Below are 25,365 nucleotides of genomic sequence, written 5' to 3'. Positions count from 1 at the left end.
TTATTTAGCGGTCACTTTGTCTAGCCTTCAGGTTCTATTACAAGCCCTTCAGTCAAGAGCTTTTCTGGCACTGTACAACACTGAGCACAATGTGATGTTGATTGATGAGCACATCAGTAACAGGGAATGCTGGCAAATTTCTGCTGTCTGTGTTACAGCCCCACGAGTCTATTATATTTATGTCAAACAAAGATTTGTGTTTCCTTGAACCCAGTGCCTTTTCATCCATGCTTAATGCTTCTCAGAGTTGGACTCCCTGCTGGAAGCTGTGGAAGGTACATGCCTGACATGACCAGGCCAGTGGTGTTTCACAGTTTCTTCTAATCAGTCCTGGGGATATTAAGGCAGGGATCCTGTATTCCATTTTCACAAGCTGTACCTACCTAAAAATAAACATCCTATTGTAGTTTTGCCTGTTGTACACAAGCGTTTAGTGGAAGGCTAGTCAATGTAGCGGTACCCCTCCCAAAATAAAGAAAGAAAAAAGATAATAAGTAAAATACTTTGCTTCATGATATTTAAGAACAGCATTCCACCAAGCCACAATATAGGTATTTCAATCTGTACAATCTTATTTAAGGAGTACAAATATTTTAAACATGACACACTCCTTCAAAACTAGGCAAATTGCAGAATTCTTTATTTTGTAGTCTGCAAGAGAGCTTGGAAAAATGCCCCCCTAATGCCAGTAGGATTTTTAGCACCCATTAAAAAAAAATATATATATTTTGTTAAAGCAAACTCAGTGTAAATCACCAAAAACTTACATAATGAATGTAGGCATGATCAAACTTGATATTACTGATATTACAAAGGTAATGATATGCAGAAATGATATTTCAAAAGGTTTTCTCAGGTTTTTAAATGCACCATAATGAAATAAAATAGGATTGGACCATTTCTAAAACATATTTTTTTAAATTGCCTTTAACCCAAAATGTTCCTACCTTCTAAACTGCCCAGCTACTCCAAATTAATTTGAATCCAGAGGCATGGGATTCCCTGGTCCTTCTTTTGTCTCACTGTGACATACCTCCAACGGGTTTGTTCTCCCTCTATGCTGCATATTGAACTGAAAGACAGGCAGAATTTCCACTTTTGCAAAGACAGAGGAAAATAAAAAAGAAATATTTTCTGAATCCAAATTTATTTAAATTAATTCAAAGAAGTGGAAATCCTGGTAACCACTGATAGTTGGAAGGGAAAGGGTCAGCTAACATAAGTGTAGGCAGTATACATTTAAGCTAGTTTTCTGTAAAGAAAAGCATTATTTTAAGTACGTTTTCTGCCAACTGGTGGTCACACACAACAGAAGTAGTCACTTAGCTGAGTCTTCTGTTCTGCCTGAGCTACTCCTCTGTGTCTCTGACCTACTTACTCTTTCATCCAGGGCTTGAAACAAAAATTAGCTGCAAACATTTTCTGTCTGTAGGCACATCCAGCAAAACATTTCGTCATTTCCTACAGGCTGTTCCTTGCGTTCCTGTGGGAAAACTGGAAAAATCCTCTTGCACCCAGAGTTGTGTTGACGTTAACCAAAGGTTAATTTGTGCCACAGTTGGAATCCATTGGATAGCTCAGTGCCTGCTCCCTCCTACAGCTCCCCTTCTCAGCAGCATCAATGCAGCTCTGCTAATCAGTAAAAACATACCATCCTCCTTTGACTGCAGAGTCATTTGCATGTGCCAAAATACACTTTCATGTACCCTAGAATTCCAGTAACTCCACTGGCATAGTGAAATTGTGCTGCAAAAAATGAGAGCAGAGCCTGGCCCCTGGCTGAGGTCTCATATTGGGGCAGATGACAGCTGTGGGGTTTGGAGCATCAGGTTACTCAGAGGCTGAGCTGAAAGCTGAGACCGACAAAGTACTGACTGTGATTTCTACATTTCAGTTTTTCATAATAAACATAGACACCTGCAAAACAACACACAGTCTGCACATACTGCTAATAACCTCTCAGCAAGTTGCATTACTAAGATTTTAGATACGTCTTCAGAGGAAAGATGGAATAATAATCATGATCTTATGCAGGAAACAGAGTATATAACAGGATGGATACATTACTCCCCAAAAGGGGAGCCATTCATCTTTTTCCACTCTTTTTTCCCCCTTTTTTTTCATAATTGGATACAAACTGAGCAGCAAAAGCCTGAGATCAAACAATAGAATTTTTACACCAAAAGAAAACCAAAACCAAACCAAACTAAACCTCTTTGTGTGCATTGTTCCTTAATATGCTGGATGGAATTTGTGACACTTGTGAGAAAAAAATAATGTTCAGTTCATGACAGTTTTGAATCTAGCTGCCTGATGAAAGGCAACATGTATGAACATTTGATATTTTACTATTTGTTAAAATATTTAGTTAGGTGTGCTAACTTCAAATACTAAGCCAGCATTTACAAAGAAATATTTGGGAGTGTAAAATCACTGTTAATAAAAAAAAATGCTGTAATATAAACCTTGTAACACTTGTATCTTACTTATTTCAATAAACATTGTTCAGTAAGTAACTGAACTTCCATTAAAGATGGAAGAAGAAAGAAAAGTGTGTCCTTCTTGGGATGAAAAATTGCAAAATATGGTTCTTGGGAATTCATTAACTCAGTCTGTTTTGTAATTTGCACTACTTATGATTTGCTGCAAGTAAATAGATTTTTCATTTTAAGAAAGTTGAGTTAGATTGAGTCCAGACCACCTGGACTTTCAGCAAGGTAAAATCCAGCACAGATGCAGATTTAATTCTTATAATCCAATCCTGCCTAAATTCAAACATGGATTAGCATACCCCAGGCTTGGTAGCAACATCTATTGTGGACCAGATAGACACCTCTTATTTTAAAGTACAGTAATCTCACACTTGTATCATACTCTCAAATCATCTTCGCACATCAGTAACGTGTACCTCATAAATTATTTTTTGAGCCTGAGCGGCATCACATAATAGCAAAAATCAGAGCTGTTTATGCTGTTGCTTACTAAAAGCATAGTTAAGATCTCATACAAATATGCCTGTCTATTGGGTCTGCTTGTTTATTTTTAACAACTGTCCTTTTAGTATGTATCTGTTTTTATGCATGCCCCTTTATGGAAGATTAGCTATCATAACAGGTTTTCTGTTTTAAAATGTGAGCAGTCTGCCTCATCCTTGTGCTAATCTTCCCTTGCAACGGTTACTTGTAAGCCTGGTGGGAATGCTGCAGAAGGGAAAAATAAAGATCCAAGTTACATGTTCCCATCCAAGAAACTACTACACAACAGTCAAGTACAGGAGTGGGAGACAGGCAGAAGCACAGGACAAAGAAGCTCGTATGGAGAACAGATGATGGGCGCTAACGCAGTTTCACAGTGAAACTGAAGCCCAAAGCAGAATGTTTTTCAGCCTGTATAATGAAAATGACCATTTAGACCTTGCAGATCTTTGCTTCCAAATCTTTTAAATACCTGACACTTGAGATAAACCAATTTGTATCAAAGACAATGGTGTTGGGGGTGGGGGAGGGTTGGAAAAAAATTGTTTTACAGAAGTAGTTTTATGTATCCCCATATAATTTCTGGCTGAGTTGGTTTAGCACAGTCATGAAAGAAGGCAAATGGTACTAGAAATCATCTGAATCTGGGGCTATTTTAATAGCAGAACAGTAATAAAAGACAACCATGAGACCACTGAAGCACATGACTGTAGATTTAGTCTAATTTTTAACTCCCTTTTACACTTTTTAAAATTGAGCAGTTATAGAAAATGCTGCCAGATCATGATAGATCCACCTCCAACTGGATATCTGGTTTGATTTAAAGAGTTAAATAATGATCCTCTGCCATATGTTGAGTATAACTTGAGGTTTTTAGCAAAGTATGTCTTAGATTAAGCCTACAGTATGTGCCACAGCACCCTTGAGTTGTTTCTCTGAAGAGAAACAGCATTGCTTCTGCTCACCAGTTGAGAGGACTTTCCCTTCAGGCTAAATGAGACAACAAATTAGGGGTGGGCCCTTCAGTGTGGTCTTTTGCAAATGGAAGGTACTGCACTGTCTAACCAGGGAGGTTTCTGACTAGGGAGGTGTAATAAGATTAGACAAAAACCAGTTGAAAGAACTGAATTCAGTCATACAGATGCAGCTGCAGACTGTTCCAGTCCTATGGGAAAGGGGAGTCTGGGCACATCCTGAAATGTGCGTATCAAAGAAGAGGAATTGCTAACATCTATGTACATATGTATATCATACATGGCAAATAAAATACCTATGAAAGTAGTACTTCCATAATAATTACGCTGAGTACTGCTTGGGATTTGAAATTTTTATGCAACAATTAACATGTAACAATTGTAAACATGTAACAATTGTTTAAAATATTAGAAACCCCAATAAGTTACTACAGTTTCTTATACAGGCATTATACAGACAATTTTGAAAAAGCACGTGAATTCCTTGTTGGTTGTAACGTCTCCAAAGGAAAGGTTACTTGCATGTTTTATGTTATTTTCTGTATTTTGAAAACCAGCTAACAACTTCTATTACTCCAAATAGCATCATATATATTTACTATACATGTCTGGAACTCATCTTGCTGTTGCTTATTTCTAATGTCGTGCCAAAGTACAATTACCTAAAAATGTTTGTTTTAATTAATTCAAACACATCTTCTTCCAGTCTTAGCTAGCTGGATTATGTCTCTTTAGTGATTTCAGGTGGATGCAGTGAAACCCACCGGCAAGAGTAGGGCAGGTCCAATGTGATCTTCATGCCTCTGTCATCCAAAAAAGGCTCCTCTCATTACTTCAGTTTGTTTTAATGAGAAATTTATGGATCATTCCTTTTCCCCTTTCTGCATGCAAACATGAGCATTGCTGTAGTCTGGAGCCATCTCATTATGCCATCAGCAAGTAGCAGTGGTTATCAAGGACGCTTTGATTGAGCAGAGGAGTGATGGGTCTAGAAAATTACAAGCTAGATGCATTTGTGTGTCTAAACATCAGGCAACATTGAAGGTCACTGGGAGGGTGCTGAAATGGATTCATGGCATCCTGAGCAGTACAGCCTTACCCTCAGAATAGCTGTGACAGCACAGATGTATGAAATGTGTCTGTGCCAATTAAGAGATATGTATATGTTACATGTGGCACTGGAGGTGGCGGCAGAGAGAAGATATTTTTTTCATGCATATGCATTACTGTACAAAGAGCTACCACCAAAATGTCTATACACTCCTCATTTATCATTGTAACATGCAAGGGCAGCAGATTCTTGCAGCTGTAAATTTTGATGGCAAAGTCATGGGGGACACAAAAGATAAGCAAAAAAGCACTTTAAAACATTATGCTTCCACTGAATTTGTCCACTTAAAATCTACTTGGTAACCAGAACAAAAAGACTTCAAGCCTTTTTGTGGTTATCAGAGGACTACTGGCACATTAGACGTGAAATACCATCTGCAATTCTGTTTCTAAGAGCATCTTGTTGCTTTAGGTTATCCAAGGATAGCAAACAGCTCAGCATGTGATGCTACATAAAGTGACACAAGATGCCCTCATCACAGTGCACAAAAAGCACAAAGAAACCAGGTTTTATGTTTGACTGTTTGTTTTGAAAGTGAGTGAAAAAAATGATAGGTTCTAACGATGACTCAGAAAACTCATATCCTTGTATGAACCCTTCCTTTCCTTTTTCTTAACTTCCTGCTCCTAACTATTTCTCTACAATGAACAGAAAAATGTAGCCTGTTTTCTGATAGAGTGAAGATTAGAAAGGACTTTCACAATTTAAACCTAAAATATGTTTAAAAAAAGGAAGGTAAAATATTATATTAGCAATTATTCATTAGCTATTATTCCCAATACAGAGGAAGGCAATCCTATATTAAAATGGACACTAATTGCTTGAGATAACATTAATAACCATCATCACCCCAATGCCACTATTACTAAGACATCATAGGGCACCACATTTGCTGTGTATTATAACTGTCCATTCTGTTTTATAGGTAAGTCAAAGATAACATCCATATCTTGAAGAACTTAAAATACTGTGGAGGATAGGAAAGGTCCTGCTAATCGTTATTTCCAGATGAAGTCCTTACAGAGTCATGTATCAGGCACTCTATATAGATCCTAGGAGATACTTGGATGTGAAATGATGACAAATAGAAAAATCATTTGTTTGTTTTGTTGTGACTTCACAGTCAGACCTTCCTTCCTTCTTTTCTTTTTTTTTCTTTTTTTAAGTTTCTTTGTCTAAAGAGACAAGCAGAGAATTGTTTGTTGGTTTGCTTGATGAATTGCATGTTTACAGGGAGGCTTAGAGGAAACTTTGGAGGTAAAGAGCAGATGGAAGATTTGGACTGATGGGAAACCTGACTAGGAGAGAGATAGAGGGGGGTGCAGTGGAATGTGCAGAGTCCAGAGACCAGCTGGCACAGGACATGAAATGCAACAAGAAAAAAACCAAGCAGAAGTGATTAAGCATGGAACATGAATAAGACATGAAAATAGAATTTTATGTGAAAAGCCAAAGAAGCATACTAACAGAAGATGAAGAGGGCTGGCCAGAGATGAAGCATGTGGTCCCAGGTGATACAGATGAAAATACTGGAGAGTTATTAAGCAAGAGGCCTGGTAACTGTGGGTTGTCAAGGAATGAAGTAATAAGGCTTTGAGGCTGGGGGAATAAAAATTATAATGAATATGGAAAGGGAACAATAAGTCCCAGGGGATATGTGTAAAGTGAGGGCAACAAGGCCACCAGGGTCATAATAACAGCAATAGGCAGCAGGATGAAGGCAAAACAGGAAGGGAGAAAAGCGACAAGGGATGGGCCTCAGAAGAAAAGAGAGAAGAGCTGAAAGACATGGGTGTGGCCCTCAAGTCTGTTGTCAGTGTGGTTTGAAAGGAAGGTTGCAGGCAGCAAGAAGATAGTGGCTACCTGTCACCTGAAGGAAGCCACAGACTCATATAGGCACACAGGCTGCATGAGGGATGAAGGTTAAGCAAATGTAGACATGAGATTCACAAAAGAGAAGAGACTTAATAACAGGTCCTATAAGCATCTGCAGCAGAAGATCTGAACACATCTCATCACTCCTGCTTTGATTTCTTGGGGAGCACAATCAGTCCTTTAGGGGCAGACAGATGGAAGTGAAGAGAGAAGTGGTCTCTTTTTTTGGTTATATCCTCAGCCCAGCAAATGCAAACTTCCAGGAATAAAGGAGATAGACAGAGGGGATTCCATATAATATCCTATATCTGTGATATATGTTGAAATATCTGTTAAACGTGTTGATGAAAGATATCAGTAGTGACAAAACATGTCACTGTGTAAGAAGATGAAAACATTTTCCTACCAGCACCCAGAAAGACACACTTGAGAGTATTTGAGACAATAGCCACACTTGATTTTGGGTTATCTGTTGTTGGACAAAGACATACGATAAAAATTAAAAGTTCTTAAAGACATTCTACCATATTCCATCAAAACCAATACCACCTGAGAATATCAGTGCTGATGATAACAAGAATATAAATTCACCATCAGCTTGTTGTCATAATTTTGAGTGCCTTGAATATACACACCAAATCAGCACTTAGAATTAGCAATAGAAAGAAATGATTGTGATGCTGATCAGCTCCTTTACTTTTTTTATGCCTATTGCATTATGAAATCACTTCCTTTATAAGTAGTACAAAGTGAGGTTTTTGTAGTAGTACTGTGAGGTTTTATCCTACAAAGGAAAGCAGATATGTAAGTTATAACATATCTGTACTGTTACAACACTGTTCAAAAAATGAACCACTGCCTTTCTTTCCTTGAAGAGGAATGGTCCTGAAGAGGATGGTCCTATCTTCTTCTTTAAGGACATGCACATGTTTAGTCATTTTAGTTTTAACACTTTTCTGTAAGGAAGGCGAATGGGGGCACCTTACAAAACTTAAGACAGTCAGACATAAATAAATTTAAGAACAGGATCCCTTTACAGTTCATAAACCTCTGGCTTACCCCCCCTTTTATGTAAAGGGTCAAGCATAGTATAATTAATATCCTATGCCGTAGGATATCTCACTAGACCACAAGAGGGAGCAGCTTTCAGCGGTGCAGGCAGACAGGCATAGAGGAAGAAACTCCAATTAACAAAAATAGCCATAGAGGAGATGCTCTGTCTCAGAAAAGAAAAAAGAAGTAGTGACACTCTCCCAGCCAGCTGGGTGGTATTTAAAATTTTGTGGCACATTACCAGCAGGCTCATCCTTCAGGCTGAAGTAGACAATAGGTAGATATTTGCTCTTCACAAATGACTGTTTAACAGATGTGTTCATTTTCAAACCCTTTCCTGGGCTGATCTAAACACTTTCTTACAGTGGAAGGGAGAAGTTGCAGCCTTTAACATCTCAAGCTGGGTAAGTGTAGGGTCACATGTCTGAAAAAGAAGTACTCCTTTGGAGAATAATGCCAAGTCAAAACAATGTCATAAGAAATATTTGACATACAAAATTTCTGTCCATACTTCCAATTCATCTGCTTTATTTCATCACTTTCTATAGAACCCATACTTCAGGGTTGGTTTTCCTCATTTATTTTAAGGAAAAGCATAGAAACAAATACAACACGCCTCACTGGCTTTCTCTAATCTTGGTGAATACATCTATTCACTTAAGCAAATTGCTGTGAATTCAAGCCTATTGCAATGGATCTCATCTCTTGCAAGAGCCATTAACACAGAAAGCTGGATTTTCTGCATCAGGTGAATCTGCGTGCCCAGGCAGGCCACTGCCCCCTTCACCCCAATCACATGATGAAGCAACATTTCTGGGTCAGAGAGGTAAAGGCATTATGTTGTGCAGTACCTTGAGAGCCGCAGACTTAACAAGTGGAAGCACATATTTGTCTCCCCTCAAATCTTTACTGGCTTAGACAGTTCTAATGGGATGGAGTTACAACATTGTTTAGTCCTAATTTAGTTAATAATGTGGTTTCGGGTAGAATTTATCTTTCTGAACTTCAGCTTTCTTTATAAAACACGACAGTGTCAACAGAAATGGTTTTTTTTCCCCCTTGATAACCCATAAATCACAGGAAAGATTTTGCTGGACATTGTTTTCTTAATAAATATCATATCATTGCATTTGTAAACAGTGTGACCTGTGACATAAAACCAAGATGTGTCTTGGTTTGAAAAAAGGCTCCTGCTAAGGAAGGCAGGAGCCTTTCTTGAAATGGAAAATGTAAACCCCCTCCCTCTGAATTATTATAATTTTGAAATTAAGGGGATCTCAGGCAAAGATATGGGAGTAGGAATAACAGTTCTTTATTAGTGAAAAAAAAATGAAGAAAAAATTGCAGTAATACAAAACAGCAGTGACAGAATCAGAATATGACCTCATACCCTGTTGGTCAGGATGCTGGTAGCAGTCTGATTGAATGGTGGCTGCAGTCCTCCTGCAGTGACAGGTGCGGTTCTGTTGGAGCAGTGATCCTCTAGAAGGGTGTAGTTTTCCTCTGAAGGTCCAGTGGCAGTGTAGATGGGCCTGGTCTTCCTCTGGGAATCCAGTGCAAAAAAGCTGCTCTGGTGTTCCAAGTCTCAGATTCTATCCGTGTAGGAATGCTTGGCTCCTCCCCATGGGCGGAGCATCTCACAATGGGATGATGTAATTTTACCAGTCATACAGTGACTCTCAATGGCCCATTACCAGAAGATATGTCCCTGAGGGAGGATTGGTTGTTGAAGAGATAGAGAAAAACTGCCCCACCTGGTTTTAACAGGTGGCCCAATTAACAGAAGATAACTGCCCCACCTCTAAGAGATGGCAATAGAATGCACACCCCTGGCCAGTCCTGCATTTGCAACCTAAGACAACATGTCAGACTGGTGTCCCTGTCTCCTGCATGGCTGTAGTACCTGATTTCACACCGGATCACACCCGTCCACTGTCAGTCTGAACAGGGGCTCTATGTTTGCCTGGGATCCCTGACTCCTATGAAGAAAGGCACCAAGTGGCAGAAAGTTTTATTATATAAGAGAAACACTTTCCTGGTGGGAAATGCTGGGGACAGCAGTGTCTAAGGTACGCAATTGCATGACTCCCAGCTACATGCAGCCAGGATTCTCAACTGTTTTTGGGAGAAGACAGTGATGCTTCATTGCTACAGTATTTCATGGAGGAAATACTTGCATGTACAACCAGACTTAACTCAATGGTCCCAAGAGCAAAAGCTTACCTGAAGACAGAGACTAACTTTCAAATTCTCTATTGGCTTAATTCAGACCAAGGAGTTTGATTCAGGTCTCCCATTCCCCAGGCTATCCCCAAATGAGCCTTTCTTCTCTTTAAGCTTCATAAATCCCTTAATATAAATAATTAAATGTTCAGTGAGCCACACAGGGGAATGGGAAATGTAAGGGAGTGTTTCTCCATCCTGCTAGTTGGCATGTTCGTCTGGGAAGTGGGCAAGTCAGGTTCAAACCACTGCTGCAATGACTAGTTAATTATTCATACAGAACAGCTTCAATGGGAGTGAGGCAGTGCAATTATCCAACAGACTGACAGTGGATCTACTCTCCTGGGATGTGGGAGAGCTTAGTTCAATCCCCACTCAAAATCAAGGTGAGGGGATGATTTTGGGAACAGCCTTCCACTTTGGAATTGTCCCTGGGAGTACCCACTTGAGAGTACTCACTTGATTAAAGTGTGATGTTAATAACACCAAGGTTGTGGGTTCAATCCCAGAATGGACCACTCACTCAAGAGTGGGACTGATCTTTGTAAGTGCCTTCTAACTTGGAATATTCTGTGATCTGGAAATAAAGCTAGCGCTAACAATTTGGCTTGCATGCATGCAGGTAATTTTGGTAAACTCCAATTCTACTCCTCTTAGTGCACATGCTGCCCTAACATGAAAACACAACTGTTGAGGGTATGCTTGATTTGCTGTATAAAAATACTTTGTACATCAACAATAATCTGTATTTCCTTTACAGTAAGGTGAAAAAGAAGATCAAGGACAGTTTTCTGCATGGAATTAATCTCACTAACCTAAATCAGTGAAGTAATATCTTCTCCAGAAGCTTTTGGAGATGCTTTTTGTCCAGTTTGGATGCAGATGTCTGTCAGGGAGGCATTCAAAGTCAGCTGAGAGTAGACCCACTCAGGTTCCCATGATGCACCTTGCATCATGATGCAGCCAGCCATGCATCAGGGGGAGTGCCCCGATGCACAGCACTAAAGAAGCGGCAGAACCTCCCCCGGGGCCATGAGAGCCCCAGGCCTTGCTAAGTGGCACATGCTCTCCTTGCAGAGCTCTCTCCATTAGTCATCTAAAATTGCCCTTTCCTCTTTGCTGCCTTATTTACTTTGGTTGAAATACACATCACAATACATCCATTTTTCCTAAGGCTTAAACACACAAAACATTGTTATCCTGCAAGGAGGTGGTATAACTTAGCAGCATGTGATTTGATTTTGGTTTTAATCAGTTTGCAAATTCTAAACACTGGGATACACTAATTCGTTTGGGAATGTCTGTTAATGGAAGGGCATAGTTCTTCCATGGTGCTGTACTAAAAATGCCAGTAGAATCAATGAGTGGTAGTGCGCGCATCCCACTGACACAGGCAGGGATCTGATCCATCCAGTATGCCTGTCAGAGCTCTCTCTGAGAGTAGCTCAATGCCCTCCAGATGGGGAAGCCACAAGTGAGTACAATGAAATTTTTTTTAGGGTTTTTTCATATTAAACAAGTAATAAAGTTACATGACTCTAGCCTGCATCATGCCTTTAAATGTGAAATTAGAATGTCATTGTCACCTCCCAACAGATGGGGCAAGGGGTTCCTCTTCGCAGTAAAATTTCCTAGGGAAGCACGCTAGGGAGAACATTCTGGCAGGAAAACCCCCACAGAATAATGTCATCCAAATGTGGAGGTGTTTCTGGGTGAGAAAGAGTGTGAGCCTCATTGGTGAGATTATGGGCATAGTACCTAGATCAGAAAACATAATGGGTTTTGGGTTGTTGCTCTGGCTGACCTCCAAGAGACAGTGCACATGGAGCTGGAAGCACTAATGAGAAGGAATTAGAAACTTTGACATGTAAAAACACCCTTAGGAAGTACACAAATTCAAGAAAATAATCCAGAAAAAGCCCACTCCAGTAGCTGCAAAGTTTTGCTGCACTTTGAGTATTTATGTACCAACTTATACATAAAAAGCTTGTCCATGTCCAGTTTCCAGTGTGCATAGAATCTCATGGGTTTGGCTGTAGGAGGCCTGCACAGTGGCTATGCAGGCTGTATTCTTCTGCAGCAGAGGTTATGACACTTTTCTGCACCAAAGTCTAAGAGATGTGCCTCTATCTTCACAGGCAATGTGTGAGTATCTCATTCTATATTTTGATTAACAGATTTGAAGGCTATCAAAGACAGCAGGCTTTGGTGGTTGTGTTTTAAAGAGAAGGACCCTGGCCCAGCTTGGCAGACAAAGATTAAATCCCAAGTAATGAAAGTTCTCCAGGAATGGAAGCTTAGACACAGCTTTGCTCTACAGTTGATGCTGGTGACCTCTCTATAAGCACCTCCTCAGCATGTGTGTGTCATTGTGGCTCAGCTCCCTGTGATGTCTCATTCTTTACAGACATTGGGTCTAGACTTTGACTGGCAGTCTTTGATTCACACTCCTGAGGAAACGGATGCCTTAGGATTTTAGCTTTTATATTTTTCATATATTTGTAATCCTGCAATTCTTTAGTGTATAACTCTAAACTCCATATAGAGTGTTAGTTACTGCTTTCCCATTTTGGCCAGACAAAACAATTCGTCTCTAGGCCCGGGAGTCAAGGGTTCCTCACTGTCTCAGGCCCTGAGAAATGTAGACAAAAGTGAGTTGGGGGTGGGAGCAAACTTGGGGTAAATGACTTCATTACCTGAAACTGTAAATGGAAGCTTAACCCCCAAAATGCAAACAGACCAAATTTATATAAGTACAAAAATCCGTGACCCATTGTCTATTTTGGGTGTAATCCCTGGGGCAGCTTTTTCTGCCCTAAATGTATACCTGAAGGCCCTTCAATAAATATAATTGCTTTTTCTTCCCTTAATTTTGTCTGGTTTCTGGTTTTAGGTAGCCAAAAAGAGCATCAAAACAAGTTTCAGGAACCATGAAAAAAATGCCTTGCCTTGTCTTTTGTGATTTCTCTTCATCCATATGATGCAAAAAATCATGGAGCACATCCATGTTTCTGATGCCCATTAGGATCCCACAAAGAAGTGCGCACTCCCTCAGCTACTAACATACAAATGGGTGCTATGGCAACTTTACTTCCTTCTTTTGTACATATTTCTCCTCTAAAAATGGTACACAGTAGAAAGGCACAATACATACTCGTTTGGGTTTTTTTTCTTTTTTCCTTTTTTTTTTCTTTTTTTTTCCTCCTTTGGAGCTGGATAATATAGGCTGTGCAGCAGATGTGTTCAGGAAAAAGTTTGCAACTTTGCTTAACCTAAAATTCATGAACATGGCTGCACAATTTTAGTGACAATAAATAGTTAACATGAAAATGAACTACACAAATGAAGGAATATGTGTACTTGAGTTGCAAAACTAGTACACATCTCTTTTTCTATTTCAAGCTAAACACATTCAATTATCAGTGTAATTACAGGGCAATTCTCTCTCTTCCACATCATGCAATTTTATTTTAGATTTGAACAATACACATGTATAGTTTGTCTGGTTTTTAATAGCTACCATATTGCTCATCCATTCTGTTAGTTGTATAACTTAATTCAAAATTCCCCCTCTCTGCATGGTTCTCAAGTTTGGGTTTTTTTAAAGTTTCCTCTTGAAGGGATTTGCTACTTATGGGGAGCAATTGTATTTGTTTAAATTCAGAGCTGTTTTCCAGCTGTTGTTCTTCAAGCAGGTATGAAATACCTCCAAAAGCATCTTTATATAAATGAAGTATCTCTTCTTTCATGGAGTGCAAGATGGAAGTGCGCCTGGAATCACCTTACCATTATGTTACATTGTTAAAAGTGCTTTATTCCATTCACTCTATCCCTTGCCTTCAAAAAGCAGATAAGGGGGTCTCTGTTCTTCCCAGCTGTGCTGTGAAGATATCCTCTCTGAGACCCACTTTTTGCTAGATATCATCCCAAAACACCCACCCTCAAAAACCGTTAAATCATGTTTGTCCAGAGCATCTTACCAGGTTGTCTTGCAAATTCTTCCTGCTTTTACTTTTAATTAAAGCTTGCTGCACTATGGTTTGGAGCTACTTCCCTTGGTCATGGCAGAAATTGTATATAATATTCAATTTTCATAATGCTGTGAATCTCCTAGCAAGTGTTAGTGAATGCAAACCCAGAAAAAAGATTGTCAGCTCTCACCATCCACTTAGATGGGGATGGTTCTAGCATTACCTGTATATTTTGCACAGTGATTTCTTTTCTGGACACAAGATCTTGAAAGAAGAGACCATCAAATGGTCTCCCATAATTTCTATAGTGCTTATCCTTTTGTGCACAAAAGCTGCTCTGGTTTGTTTCACTCTGTGTTTATGTCTTTACTTGATCTCATGTGAATCATCTGTTATTTCAGCTAGTTCTGTCCTAGGCTTATTTGTCTATTTGCTGTTCAACAGCACTGATGCAACTGAGCCCAGCGCCAATGCCATGACAGTATCAGCTCGGTAGCTGTGTGATTAATGATTCTTAGCACTCCACAGTATATGAGAAGAATAGAATAATTAATAGAAACATAATTCTTCCATCTTGTTTCAGTTGTATTGCCAGTGGATGTAATAAGAATTATGGCATTTTTCTTAGGTACTTACTACTTTTCCAAACTATACAAGATTTTTTTAATCTTTCATTAATTTAGCTCTAAAGACAGATGTGAAAAAGCCTCCTTTGCCATATGTTCTATGTTCAATGTGGCATCCTGATAACTGTCCTTCCTTTACCTATTTTGCACTGTTTTCCATGCTTCCCTGGTAAAAATTAATTTTTCTCAAATAAGCCATATTTACGTATTGCACCAGAGAATGAAGTATTGCTCACAGTCATGCCTGAAGTCATTCAGTCAGCCACAGCAAAGAAGTTGAGCAGTGAAATTTATTTCACTTCTGGCGCCACTCTAAGAGACATGCTCAAACATTTGCATGAAATAACATCAGCTTTAACAAATCTAAATTATGAGCAATTCTGCACATGCTAGTAGACATTGCCACTTATGATAATAAATATCACACAGAGCTTACACCAATGCATATATCTGAACTCAGAAGACTACTGTTTCTTCCTTGGTTATGGGTGAGAGGTTTTTGGTTGCTTGCTCAAATTATTTAAAAATATAGAGGTCGAAGAGAAAAACAGTGCAAAGTGGCAAGACAAATAACTGCACCTCCTCAGAAGGCAGAAAATTTTCACAAGATTTATAATTTGCTCAAAACAGAGCTATTTTTAAGCAAATATTAATCTTGAGGTGATAATATCAACCTTGCAATGCCAAGTGGCTTTGAAACCAACTTCTCCCTTAGTCCGCCACTGCTTACCTACTGGGCTTTTTGAGAAGTTTGAGGCCATTCAACTAGTTTTTTCTGGGAAAACCTCATGTGCACACCAAGTATTTAAACATTCTCTAGGATATGCTCTGCTGCAGTGTGGATGAGCCTTGGAAGAGTCTGCCAAGCCACATTACTTCCATGCGCCCCATCTGCCACTGAGACATTTTCATGACCTGGGACAGCAAAAAGTCACTTGTTGAATAGGCCACAGGAGGAGGAGCCTGCACTTTCACTGTGCTTATGCTGTCTTCCAGAACATTATGAGGACACAACAGGATTTAGGAATGTTTCATGGTTATTCCAGGACCAGACAAATTCAGGCATGGACAACAAAACACTTTGCTTTCAGGACTTGCCTCCTCCTCATATTGACCAAGAAAAATCCCCTACATTTATGCTGGATTACTAGGCATAAAATAATATTCCCTGCTCTGTGGAGGATTTTGGAACAAATGCATCATTGTTTCCTATTTTAGAGAGTATTAGCAGCAAGCCAAGATGGAGGTTCCTGGCACATGCCCAGGGCTCTGCTAACTTCATGAGTCCACTTGCATACACTCATACTCCCTAGACACCACCCAAACTCAGCCTGGTGGTAAAGAGTGACAAGAGACACATCTACTCCATAGGCCCAATTGCATCTTTCAATGCAAAATACATTAGCAGTTATAAACTTCAAAGACACAAGTCATGAGGTGACTTCTCCCAAGCATAAATGTGGCTGAGCCAGAGGAAACCGCCCACAGTCCTAGGAACTGACAAAAGAGCAGAATTAATCTTCAAAGTAATTCTATTATTCTCTTAGAGTTTAAGTTATATGAAAATAATTTCAGAAAAAGAAAACATTCAAAATTTACCAAATTTAGTACTATTATGATTGCTTCTTACAATTCAGTATTGATTCCATGACTGACACATTTTTCCACAGTCATTCTTGATCCTGAGGAATATTTTGATAAAGGGAATGGAAGCTCTGACTGTGGTGTCCAAGGTCTAAGAAAAGTAATGAAAAAATAAGAATGTTACTCACCTTATGCTAGCCTACCAATCTATTATTGCAGTATTACTCACCTATCATTATTTTATTACTAGAAATGTTGAACCTTCATGCCAAAGTTGCTCAGGAGGCAATTGAAAATAGAAATCACTTTGGTTAATATTTTATATCATCTCTGTTCAGCATGGGCAGGCCTGAATTTTTTTTCAATGAACGTTTTCTCCTTAGAAATTCCTTCAGGTATTACAATGACAAACTGAAAGTTTGAGCAGAGAATTTAGCAATCCTTTTATGTACCAGGAAATAGAAAGTTTTATATATCCTATGCAGCCAGTTGTTACAATTAACATTTGTGATTGACTGGAAATAATCTTCTGAAGATATTAAAAAATCACAGCTCCACTGTCAATACTGGTTGAACATAATGGACAACTACAATTGGAAGTTTGGTTCAGGGTCAGTCCAGAAAAATACATAGAATGCCAAGAAGATGAGAAGTGATCTGAAGCAGTCATGACTAGGCAGAACAAATTGTCTTAATTATAGATGTCTCTAAAACTAGAAGTCACAAAGAAAAATACAGAATCAAGAAGTGGGCCTTGCATGGGCAAAACTCTCATTTGTTTCAGCAACTGCTTCTTAATATAAACCATTTCCACACATGGACCTCTCTCTCTGCATCTATGTTTTTAATACCTTGCCATTTACACTCATGTTCCTTAAGGCAAAGCTCTGGTTTTGGTTACACAAGTAGAAATGCAGTAGCTTTCCTCTGTATTAATATTAGCATAGTGAAGAGCAAAAATTTGACCTAAAACTCTGAAAAAATTTTAATATGTATTTTTACTGGTGTGTCAGCAAAGTATAATAAATACCCTGCCAGCAGTTTCAAAATTCCCATGGAAAGAACAAGAATACAAAGCCTGTGCTGAAAGGGATTGTTTCCAGCACTGTAACCAATTTCACAGCTGATAACACACATCTACCAGCAGATAAGCAAAGAAAATACGTTTGTACGATTAACTACGTCTCTGATGTACTGCACAGAGCATGAGTTGCAATTTTCTTCTCTTAGCTTTAAAGCTACTTAGAAGCTTAACGATGTTGTTCCCGCATTATTCAACAAATTTCTACTGTCTTACTGTGAGCATGTCTTATATGCAACTAAGAATTTCAGATTGAGGAATGTCAGAAGTGATGTTGGAAAGTCCAGAGGGAGACTACACAAGACTTTAACGTTAAATGTTTTTCTTCTATATTCCTAGCTGGGAGTCTTCCCTAAGTGAAGTGGGGCCATCATAAGGAAGGTTTTGGTCACCCAGCTCAAAATAAGCAACTTTCCAACGCCATAAAGATCTGAATGGACACAACACAGTAGAACTAAGGTACAGCATCTCTCCTGTGTGGATAGGCTGGAAGAGTTGTGATTGTTCAGCCCTTGGAGTGACCTAACTGCAACCATCAATCCGCTACTTGGGCAACTCTACAAGAAACACAGTGACTTGTTATAAGGTGACAGGACAAGATGCAATGGATTCAAACTCAAAGGAAGTAGGTTTAGACTAGATATTAGGAGAAAGTTCTTTACTGTGAGGGTGGTGAGGTGGTGAACAAGTTGCTCAGACAAGCTGTGGATGTCCCATCTGAGGATGTGTTCAAGGTGATGTTGGATGGGGCTCTGAACAAACTTGTCTAATGAAAGGTGTCTGCACACAGCAGGGAGGTTGGAACTAGATGATCCTTGAGGTCCCTTCTGCAAAACCATTCTATGATTCTATGACATTCTCAAGGATCGTTTAAAGTTTTCTTTTGAATTTCAGGAACACCACATATAACACTTAATTTTAATTTAAATTTTTAATTTAACTTCAAGTAGCAAATTTTGTATGAAGGTATATAAAGTTTTCATAATAAAGAAAATTAGTTTCAATCTCTATGTATTCCCATAGGTTCTGTTAGTTTGCATATATCTCCATCAGATAATATAGAACAAAACTATGAGTCAAAATAAGGAAGGGACAATAAAAAGAAAGTAAACAGCTTTATGAATCTAATCTAAGAACCTCTTGCAGAACAAGGGAGAACATATAGCTGAACATACGGCTCTGATTTAAGACCAATTCTAATAACAATGACTTTGGAAATTTTCTGATTTCTTATGATCTCCAAATGAGCATTTTCAATGAAGCTGAAATTGCTCATACTGAAAAGAAGCCCAAAGAACAAAAGATCAGACATTTTGTGCTACATCCCATGGCTTATATTCTTTTGGCTAGGGATAGTGGTAAATGATATGAAAAGAGCTATCAAATGTATTTCTCACAAATAATGTAATTCTCTGAATATACTATCTGGACACTGTAGGACAGCTTCCAATGAGAAAAACTAACAATGTTAGCACTAATTTCTACTGGATAAAATTATGTTTAGCGTTTGTTGTTTTTTTTTCAACACTGCATTTTAGAAAATATTCAAACAATGTTTTGGTAACTAAGGCAAATTATTTCTAGTGTGGAGTAAGGTATGCCAGTCAACCAGTATCTTCCTGATAAAGGCTATTTTGGTAGTGGAGTTTAATATGTACAATTACAGTAAAAGTGCCTGTTGGTGGTTTAGCTTACATCCAATAGCCCATTGTCAGCGATACAGCTTCCCCACTATTCTGTGCTGACTGTGGCCACTCCAGGTCTTCAGCAATGCTTTCCTAGCACACACTGCTGTTCACCAGCAGTGTCCCTCAGGGAAATCCCTTGCACATTTCAGGAGCACTTTCCTCTTGCAATGCAGTGAGCCCCCTGTTGCTGTGGTCTGCTAAACAAGAAGAGAAAATATTAAATAGGCCTATATTGATGTTCCAATAGAAGGTACTTTATTAATCATCTCATGACCAGCATTCTTAACTGTATATCATGCAAGAAGTATACCAGATATCTGACTTGATGATTAAGCAGGACATGGGAGTGGTTCTTTTCTCAGGAAAAAGTCCTGAGAAGCCTTAGGTTTTCTTGAATTTAGGCCAAGTCAGATTTTCTGTTCATGACGGGCAATGCAATATATGCAAAAATAGCTTGTCTTTTTTTGAATTATCCCAATTCATGCTCCCTGTTCTAAACATTTTTACAAAGTAAAAAAAAAAAAAAAAAAAAAAAAAAGATGGAAGGACCATTATCCCTGTCTTCAAGGTGAAGTAAAGTTCACTGTCCATGATTCCTGCAAATGTTTCCAGTTAATGCAATCAATGATACAGAGACTGAGAGGTATATTTGATTCTGGAAATGAAAGAGTGAAACATATAATTAGCTGCATCAGATAACAGTTTCAGCAGATGGGTAGGAGAGCAGTGCTCCTAATGGGCCTTTTTTTGACCCAAGGGAGGTTGTCAATTGCTTTTGCTGACTGCATGCAAAATTGAGGACATCTGGGAGATGAGTCCTCAACAAATGTGTTTAGACATTTTGTCAAACAAGCACATTTGTGAGCAACACTACTTTTGTGATTATTCCCAGAATAGAATCAAAAAGTTCACTAATTGCTGTAAGTCACCACTCATGATCTGCCAAAGACATACAGGTGTATGAAATCTTCCTTTAATTCTCAAATAAATGCTGTACACCTCTTCTGCAACAACATATAGACCTTTAGATGTCACCTTTTCCCTCCCTATCCCCTGTGCTCTTTCCCCTCCTCTCTTTGTTCAGTTACGCTACTGTTGCTCATAGGATCCCTTTTCACTTCACAGATGCATTTTGAAAGTTCCTTACATATTCTCTATCTTGCATCTTACTTTTAATACTTGTCTTCAAGGTTTTCCAGGGTGCAAGAAACATTTTGCACCTGTCAATGCCTGTCAGCACTCTGAATTCTCTTTCACCTTACAGATTGTAGTAAAACTTTGAATTTTGTTTCTGTGGAATTAGGGAAAAAATACAGATTTTTATTTCCCTGAGAATCCAAACTGGAAAACTACTTAAACTAAAATAGTTTCTGAAAATGCATTTTCTATTTAATTCTATTTAATTTCAAAATAATTTCTTGATTCAAAATTATTTTGTGATGGTCCTATCTTGCTTTATTTCACTTTAATTCATGCTTATCATATTGTAACAGAATAATAATTGTTTTTAAAAATTTTGTTTTAAAAAATACTAATGGCAGCTGTTACATAATATTGACTAAACCATTTTATCTCTAGATCAAAGTCTCTCAAGTTCATGCAGTAATAGTAAATTTTGACACTGATATTTTGATATATAGAGCAAGGAGATAAGCATCCGGTGCACTAACAGGAAAAGCAGCTGTTTTCAATATCTTTGAATACTTTTTTCCAGGACACGAAAAACTAACACAGCAACATCTGTTGGCTGAGCGTGCCTGTAATACTCTGTTTTCTAGGTTATAATATCCAGCACATCATCACCAGAGCTGATCATAAACTACTTCAGGTTCAACAATTATTTCAGAATACGGGCTCCAACTGCATTTAAGATGCTGCCATCTGCTAAAGTAAATCCAATAGGACTGAGATAAAAGAGCAAAATTTATCATATTAATTACTTTTAAAAAATATTAATGCAGTTAGCTATATATTAGTGTTCCTTTGTCACGCTTCTACAAAACCATTTGTTGGAAACTAAAGTTGAAGACAGAAAGATTTTAATAAAAGTAAGACAATTGTGTGAATCACTTCTTATTGTCTACCAGGACAAATTTTGCTTTACTGCTCCTCTAAGTTAATCCACACTGATTTTGAAGTCTTAAAACGTTGTTATCCATGCACTTGAGCATTTCTTTTTAAAAACAAAAAAAAAAAAGTGTTCTCTCACCTTGAGGTAAATGAAATGCAATTGTGGGGAGTTGATCCTGGCTGGACACCAGCCCCACCAAAGCCTCCCTGTCACTCCCCTCCTCAGCTGGACAGAGTATTCTGAGGAGGCAGAGGAGACAGAGTATAAGGCTCATGAGCTGAGATAAGGACACTCACCAGTTACTGTCATAGGCAAAACAGACTTGACTAGGAGAAGTGAATTTATTATCAATTAAGCCAGAATAGGATAATGAGAAATAAAATCAAACCTTAAAATGCCTTCCCCCACCCCTCCATACTTCACGGGTTCAACTTTAGTCCCAGCAGTGAAAAAGAATGAGGGTTGAGGGTTGGGGGTTGTTGTCAGTTCAACACACATAGTGTCTGCCTCTCCTTCCCTTGTAGGAGGACCCTCACACTCTTCCACTGCTCCAGCATGGGTCCCTTCCATGGAGTGCAGTCCTTCAGGATCTGAGTGCCCTAGTGAGGGTACCCCAAGGGGTCACAAGTTCTGCCAACAAACTTGCTATGTAGTCTGGTCTCTCTCCAGTGGACACAGGCTTCCCAGAGGGTCACAGCCTCCTTTGAGGGCATCCACCTCCTCTGGTGTGGGGTTCTGCACAGGCTGTGGGATCTCTGCTCCACTGTGGTCCTCCAGGGGCTTCAGGGGCATGGCTGCTTCACCATGATCTGCACCATGGGCTACAGTAGACAGATCTCAGCACTGGCACATGGAGTACCTCCTTCCTGTCCTTCTTCACTGACCATGGTTTTGCTTTACATAATTTCACTCCTTTCTTCTCTGGCTGAAACTTGAACCTGCACAGTAACTTCCCCCACTTTTTGAATACATTATCCCATGGGTTCTACCACCATCACTGGTGGTGTCAGCCTTAGCAGTGGCAGGTCCATCTTGGAGCCAGCTGGCATGGGCTTGGTTGAGGCAGAAGCTTCTGATAGCTTCTCACAGAAGCTGCCCCTGTAACCAAACCCCCCATACTACGAAAAACTTGCCACACAAGCCCAAAGAAATGACACACACAAAAGACAGACATGCATCACAGTTAAAATTTAAGTATAGAAGTATTTATTTGCGATTATGCCTTTATTCTTGAGTCATGTATTCAGTGTTTCAACTGAAAGTATCTCATATGTACAGTTTATTGAAAAGATTTCACCAAACTCAACAAGAGAAAAGCATGTTGTGTTATGGCTTCAGCTAGAAGTTTGCAAGGGGAATATAAGGTATTTTTCCCTCTAGCACATGCTGCAGTGATTTATTCTAGTTAGGAGGGTTGTCTTTTCCACTTGGCTCTAAGACTGGTTACAAGTAGAGGCTGGAGGAAAGTCTGGACTGGCACTCTTAAAGTAGCACAGAGAATATCCTTTTCCTTTTTTCTCCTTGCTGTTAGATTTTGATTATATGCAACCATTTCAGATTCAGAGGGAACCATCAGGGTAATTTGTCAGGGATTATTAGCCATCACTTGCTTTTCTGCAGGGACTTCAGATTGCCATGTTTATGTCAAAGCCCCCAAGCCCTGAACCTGAGGCCAGGCATGAGCTCCACCTCATATAACACAAACTGTATGCCAGAATCTTCAGGGACTGAGACATGAAAGACATGTATCACACAGTTCTGAAAAGAGGGAAACAGAGAGCACCTGAGATATGACAAAGGCCAGGTGAGGTCCCACTGCTCCACTAGGAGACATGTCTGAGCAGCATTTGAAGATACGTCTCAATATAAATCTGGTGTCTTTAGGATCTCCAGTGTTTACTGTTTTGTATTTCATGGGGAGTTTGGCCAAAGCCAGCCGCAAAACATCAGGCAGAAGAGCTGCACTTGGTGCTTAGACTATATGGTTTGTGACACACATATTGACCACTCTGCTATATAGTCTCTATTTCCAAGGTCTCTTGGTGTTTTCTCAAGAGACATTATAATCAGAGAGAATTTGATGTCAGTGATTTCCTCCTGTGTTTCTAGGTTCTCATTTCTGTGGATGTGGAAGCCCTCATGCAGACATTGTCCTGATTCCAAAGTTCCATCAGGATATTTGCATACATTTATTTGCCTAATTGAGCTACATTAGACTGTGAACTTCAACAGCATTTGCTGTCACTCAGCCCTTGCTGCCACTCCTTTCTCAAATCACTAATGCTTGGAGGCCCCTTGCATCCCATTCTGCTCTCACTTGTGTCCAGGGAAATTTGCACAGGTGTGTTTTGAGGATGTGTTGTGAGAGAAAGGTGTGCTATCAAAGCAAAAGAACAGGAAAAAAAGGCAGAATTCAGTCAAACACCGCAACAGATATGACACCCATTCAAACAAATCTCAAATCAAAACAATCAAACAAGCAAACAAAACCAAAATCAACCCAAGACCACAACAACCAGAAAAAAACAACCAAACAAAAACAGGGGAAAAAATGTCTCCTATAGTCCTGATGTTTAATCTGAAAGTGCTTGTCATCTGTCCAAGCTTTAAAAAGGAAAAGGCTCTTTCTCCCTGTGAGTCACTAAACAGGTCAGAATGAATCTCTAAACAAACTGAAACCCTCAATGTGACAAAGTATTCAAAACTTCAAATAAATCCTTTAAACCTGTGTCCCTGATCACGTCTTTGTCCACTTGTGTATGGCCAGTAGAGACAGTACGTTTGCAGCTGAAATGAAGGCTGTGAGTGGACAGGAATTGGGCAACTGAATGTACAGGGGTGTCTGGTCAATCTGCAAAGGCAAGCTATATTGCATTTGGGGTAAAAGGCAGGCTTTGGCCAAGATCTATGGCTTTGTACTGGGAAATGACAGGAATTTTGAATGTGCAAGGGGAAGAGATTTTATTTTTATGAAATATGTAGTTAGTTATTTTTTTAAATGTACTATTTCAAACAGAACAACAGTGGAAAAATAAGTGAAACATTTGGTAAACATAATAATTTAAATAACATAATGGATTTACTAAGGGACATTGAGCAAAATATTCTGTACTAAAATTCCCTTCTGATATGGTTATAGAAAGCACAATAGCAAAAGTGAGTTAATCCAAGATTTTTCATCTATGAAGAATACCAGATTTTTTTACACATTACTCTGCATCTTAGACATGTATCTTGTGGACAGTCTGCCAGAATGAACATGCCAGAATAACATCGTGTCAGCAAAGCATCTCTTAACAACTGAGTCATGTCTGAGCCTATTGTTGTGTGTCTTATCTTACCTTTCTATTGTTTTTATTTAATGAAATTTTACTGGCTAGAATTTCTTTCCCTTGTTATATTTGCATATAATTCATCTTTGTAGTTTCTTCTCTGTGGCCTGTGGCACCTGCTACAGCTAGAATATTTTTTCTTTTAGATCTCATAAGCCATAAAGACTGGTTCTTCTTCTAAGTGTTTGCAGATTTTCTTGGGGTCATTTTTTTCCAAATCCTGCTACATTATATGAAGATATACAGAAATACAATTATCTTACCTAGGCAAATTTTTGCTTCATAAGGATAACATTTATCTTTTACTTTAAAAAAACCCACATCTTATTATTGTAAAACAAGTGGAAGTTGAAAATAGATATTCACTTGGATCTAAAAATTATTTAATGCTTGGCAACTAGATTCCAGATACAAATATTGGTCTCTCTCTCTGTAATACCACATATTAAGTACTTGGCACAGGATGTGTGGTACCTATTCCCACTATTTTTTGTCCTTCAATGATAATAAGTGTTTAAAACAATTGCAGACACCAATAGAAATATTCACAAGAAAGTAGCATGTAGAAAGAATAAGGACAATGATATTTGGGCTACACGGTAGTTTCACATAAGATCTCCCCTTTGTTCCTTCTGAGCAACAACTGAATTTTAATTCTAAATGGTCTAGCTATTGCTTTGAAGAATGGAGCATTTCTTGAACTATGGCAAAGAGAAATGTAGTGCAAGGGACTTGTACTGTGTAGCTATTTGTATGTGATTAGATGGCAAATCTCTATGAGTTGAGCAAATAATTATAGCA

The sequence above is a fragment of the Molothrus aeneus genome, chromosome Z, assembly GCF_037042795.1.
Source record: "Molothrus aeneus isolate 106 chromosome Z, BPBGC_Maene_1.0, whole genome shotgun sequence".
NCBI lineage: Eukaryota > Metazoa > Chordata > Aves > Passeriformes > Icteridae > Molothrus > Molothrus aeneus.
This window is presented reverse-complemented; position numbering follows the sequence as displayed.